Genomic DNA, 5,366 nt, shown 5'->3' on the forward strand with positions numbered 1-5,366 from the left:
TTCTGGAAGTCTGGATTATTACAAGAAGATCCATCTGTTGAAAGAATGTTCTAGGTGACATCAGAAGATGAAGAGCACAGGACATGGCTCTTACTATTAACTGCAGTTTGTACAGTGGTGTCCATCTCATCTGGCATCCCTAAACACTGGTTGTTTGCCTGTGTTTTCCAATAAGCTTTGTGTAAGTTGTTTTTTGTTATCTGTAGTATTATAGAAGTTTCTCAATATTTCAGCATACTCATTTTCTAATCACTTACTTTAGAATTTAAGACCTTTAAAAAAATAAACCCCATATTTGTGTAAAGATCCTGCGTTACAAGAAGTACCCAGTTCTAGGTATCAACCCAGGTATATAGTTTCAGTGATTGTAGAACATGGTGTATTGAAAACATTTTCAGAGTGTTTGGGTCCAGCTGATAGGGAGTCAGCATTTGAGACCTATAAAACCTGCAAGGGCCTAAAACCAGAGTATGTGCTGCTGTTATGTATACAGGAAATCATGTCACAAAACCAATCCTATTTTCTGCTCAAGCACGAGGGGTTGTGCGTAGGTGACTGACTTTGGGGAAGGAGAGTGTATTGTTACAGTGGACTTTGAAATTTAGTTTTAAAATGGTAGGAAAGCAGACCTCTGTACTAGCCAAGCCTAAACGCAGCATGCACCATTTAACAATCTATTAATTTTATAACTGTATGTGCGAAAAGTGGCGCAGGAGTCCACAGCTAAAAATGCAGTTATGACCAATTTCATCTTTATTTGCCTTACAACCACGTTGTTTAAAAAGTGAATAGTTACAGCACAAATCTGAAAGTTGGTGTTCTGTGTCTTGAAGACAGTAAATACATTGATGGAGAAGAATGGCAATTAACAGATAGACAAAGCGATAATTAAATAATTAGGAGGAGTAAATTCAGAACTTGATCAAATACTGGGATAGCGATAAGGAGAAATCTCAAGGAGCTTAAATGAACTTCTTGAGACCAAAAAGAAAAGACTGAAAATAAAAACTTTGTGTATGTTTAAGTTTGTTTTTTTCATAGCATGAAGAGCTGAATAACACCATAATGAAGTGACCTAAAGCTAATCAAAAACATTTGACAACAGTGCCAGGCAAAAGAGAGGTCTTTTTCAAAGCCTATTCATGCTACAGAAGAAGTGGTTTAGATACCTGATGTGACAGTCTGAAACTATCTGACAGTGCAGTGCAGTGAACTAAGGGCTTGCTATGAGAAAGTGGTAGAATCAATGAACTAAAGCTTTTCTAGATACTATTCTGTTTTGAGCGGATATGAGCTGAAAACACTTCAGGGAATTTCACAACAGTAAAAATGTGTTGAAGGCTTGTTGTCTTTAGGGCACACACTTGCATGAAGAAAAGCTGGCAGACCCCGTCTGTGCCATTAATTGAAGCTCACAACTGGGGCACGGCTCTTTGTGAGGGTCGCTAGCCGGAGTGGTGCCTTGGACCGCAGCAGGGCAGGCACATCGCATAAAGTGCCTTGCAAAGCCCTCACATGTGTCACGAGATTGTGGTTATCTGCCTGGAGTAACCATCCGCCTTCGGTAATGCTCTGGTATCAGACAGGGGTATTTGTGTCTCCTGTATTCAGGCAGGTGACCAAGTACAAATCTTCTGAAGTTATGATGCACAATTGAGGGAAATAAGCATTTTGTCAGTTGATGCTATGCAGACAGCATGAAGAGTGGTGACCATTGCTTAATTTCCTCTGCTCAGGTAAATTCAGCTGAAGTTCCCTCAAGGGCAACACTACTGTGCCTGACTAATTTGGAGGCAGTTTGTTCAGGTGCTTAGTGTTGCTGCAGGGTAACCCTGAAAATAATGTGCCTTAAGCTTGTTTATACCTTAAACAAGACCGTATTGTAATTATGATTTTCAAGCTATGGAGCGAGTGCTGCTTGCTGAAAGCTGTGCGTGCTGCTAGCAGAAGCCCTTCATAGTCAAAGCTGGGGAAATCCCGTACTCTGGACAACCCCCATCCCACTCTCAATCCTTTTTATTGAAAGAAGGTACTAGGAAAACAATAACTTTCTCCAAAATTAAACATACAAAGACCTCTTAGACCCTGCTAGAATTCTCAGTTAAAAAGCATATTCTGACATTATCTGCTCTATTCTCCATGTATGGCCACAGAGCATCTTTGACCACTTGTTCAAGTCACCAGTGCTGGTCACCTTAGTTTGGCATTGCAGTCCTTTACAAGCAGCTGAAGACCAGATCGCCTAAATGGATCTGCCTGAGGAACAAATAACTCTCAAACAACAATTTGATTGTATTTCCTTGGTTGGTACATTCATTGCTATGTCTGTCCAAATAGCATGGTGGTAGAGTTAATTAGCTCTCAGAACTTGCCGTACAAAAGTTGTACCTACATATAGTTGATTTGAGAGTTGGAGCATCCATTTTGTCTGATGACAGTTTTAGGAGATGTGCTGTTGAATGTACCCATGTGGAAGATGACAGAGACGTATGGTGGGTGATGAGAGAGGACGATGGGGTACGTCTGAGCGTGACAGGCTCCCACAACTCCTGTTAATTCTGACTTCTGGGACTCTTGGCATGTGCTGAGGCAGCAGCAGAGCACAGCGCCAGGCGATCGTGTCCCAAAAGTTATGCTCCTATATCTGAAAACTACGGCTGCATACAGTGAGGATAGAAATAGGAAATAGCTGTCTGTATGAACACGATTATTGTGCAGCAGTTGTTCTGTAATACTTAATGTGTGGCAGCTTATAGCAAAACTAACTCCTGTTTTGGGTCTGAATCTTGAAATGAAACTTCCAACGCAAGATTGTTTTGAGGGAATAAAAGTCGGTGAAGTGCTTCAAAAACATAACCTCTTTTTTTTTTCTTTAAAATTATTTCAAGGTGTGGTGTTTATGCATAATATAATTTTTAGCTATAAACAGTCATTGACAGAGTAGTTCTGGTACTTAAAATGGGAATCCTGAGGCTGTTCACAAATCCGTGTAGTTTAGAAAAAAAGTTAGAGCAGTGATATTTTGGCAGCCCATCTTAACAACTGACAGAAAATGGGAAGATAAACTAATGAAGTTATTCTAACATAAGCTAGTGAAATAAGATGAAAGTCAAAAACTGTGGAAAGACTTCAGGCAATAATTTGCCTGCTCCCTTAGTACCCTTTTTTTTCCCAGTGCTCTAAAGGAAGTAAACTAATTAATTTTATACCCATCTATTCCTGTAGTACCTCTGGCACTATACATGTACCTATGTACATATAAATGTTTGCTCTGACTAGCAAGTTTTGCAGTTCCTCTTGTTTGTGTGATCCTTCCATACAGGACTTCTACTAAATTCTTCTTTCCCATGCTGCTCTTCTCCAGAAAAACCCCAGAGATATTTGAATAGTGTAAGGTGAAAGCAGCCTGAGATGACCCAGTCAGAAATAATCATCACAAAAGGAAAATGAGTACCTCTTTGAGTACACAAAATCTTTTACTGACAGTAGAAGTGTGTAAGTGAATGGTGACTGTAGCTGGTGGCTATAGAGCTGGTTGTGTGATCCAGGGTAAATATGTTTACGGATGTTGAAGTGTTGTCTGTTTTGAACAAATCTAAACCAAGCTGAAAAGAGTCTGGTGGAGGAAAGCATTCTCTGTGAAATTTTAAGCTCCTTTTACTCAACATGAGTGGAAGAGTTCAGACTTTTCTATTTGGATAAAACTTCCTTCCACATTGCCAAATAGAAGTACTAGATTTCTATTGTGTTTTGCAATCATTTAGATGAGGCATTTTCAGTTACTGGTAGTATTTGACCTTGAGTATAATTTGAGGTAGTTTTCTTACATAACACACATCCATTTTTATGCACAGTTTAACAAGTAATTCATACTAAGCTAAACGTTGTTATAAACAGGAAGGTTTCTCAGTCACCTGGTTTTAATGCGTGTTTATTGAGTTGATTCATTAAATGCAAGGTGCTGTAAAATTTGTCTTTCTCCCTATGATTCATATCTTTTCTCTTGATTTTTTTGCTGACTGCCAAATCCAGACAGGTTTCTCTAAATTTCTCTGTAACAGCTGCATATAGTTACACGTACACTGAGTAAGTGTAATATATCTGAACAGTGTTCTCTGCTGCATTAATAACATACAGAAATTACTGTGATTAAAGCTTTTCAGTGCTTGGGACCACAAGGTAAATTGCTTCTCAAAAACTAATTTTTTCCCCCTGTTCTGTTAATCTATCACTATAGAACTGAAGAAAGTTGCTTAAGATATTCAGACTCTGCATTGTCATTCTTAACTCTTTAAATATTTTTTTTAGCAAAAATTTAACCCTGAATTTTCTTGGGAAGATGCCTAGTATAGAGATAATTGCAGCATCCTGTCATTCTATTTTTTTTCCTTGGCTGTGTGCTTCCATTTTTATCAGAATCATAGAATGGTTTGGGTTGGAAGGGACCTTCAAAGATCATGTAGGTCCAACTCCACTGCCATGGGCAGGGACATCTTTCACTAGATCAGGTTGCTCTCAAAGCCCCGTCCAGCCTGTCCTTGAACACTTCCCAGGAGGGGGCATCCACAGCTTCTCTGGGCAACCTGTTCCAGTGTCTTACCACTGGAAAGAAGTAAAGAATGTCTTCTTTAAAGGTAAACAATGTCTTCATATGAAAAGAATGTCTTCCTTACATCTAATCTAAACCTACCCTCTTTTTGTTTAAAACCATTACCCCTTGTCCTGTCACTACAGGCCCTGGTAAAAAGTCTTTCTCCATCTTTCTTATAAGCCCCCTTCAAGTACTGAACGGCCGCAATAAGGTCTTCCCGGAGCCTTCTCTTCTCCAGGCTGAACAAGCCCGACTCCCTCAGCCTTTCTCCATAGGAGAGGTGTTCCATCCCTCTGAGTGTTTTTGTGGCCCTCCTCTGGACCCACTCCAACAGGTCCATGTCTTTCTTGTGCTGGGGACCCCAGAGCTGGATGCAGTATTCAGGTGGGATCTCACTGGAGAGGAGTAAAGGGGCAGAATCACCTCCCTCAACCTGCTGGCCACGCTTCTTTTGATGCAGCCCAGGCTGCGATTGGCTTTGTGGGCTGCAAATGCACATTGCCAGCATGTGTCCAATTTTTCATCCACTGGTATCCCCAAGTCCTTCTCTTTTATCCTAGTGTAGTTTTGGTGGGAATTCCCTTAATCTTATTTAGTACTCTTAGGTGTCCTTATTTAGTATTTAGAAATCCAAATATCATTTTTGTATATTTCTAATAATTGTAAGTACAGACTGTTAACTTTAAATCCTTTATTTTCAGGGACAGTATTAAGTGGTACATTATAGATGGTTTATTTATTCTGGAGGTGGAAATACACGGGAGCTGTCTGATTG

The sequence above is a fragment of the Gymnogyps californianus genome, chromosome Z, assembly GCF_018139145.2.
Source record: "Gymnogyps californianus isolate 813 chromosome Z, ASM1813914v2, whole genome shotgun sequence".
Lineage (NCBI taxonomy): Eukaryota > Metazoa > Chordata > Aves > Accipitriformes > Cathartidae > Gymnogyps > Gymnogyps californianus.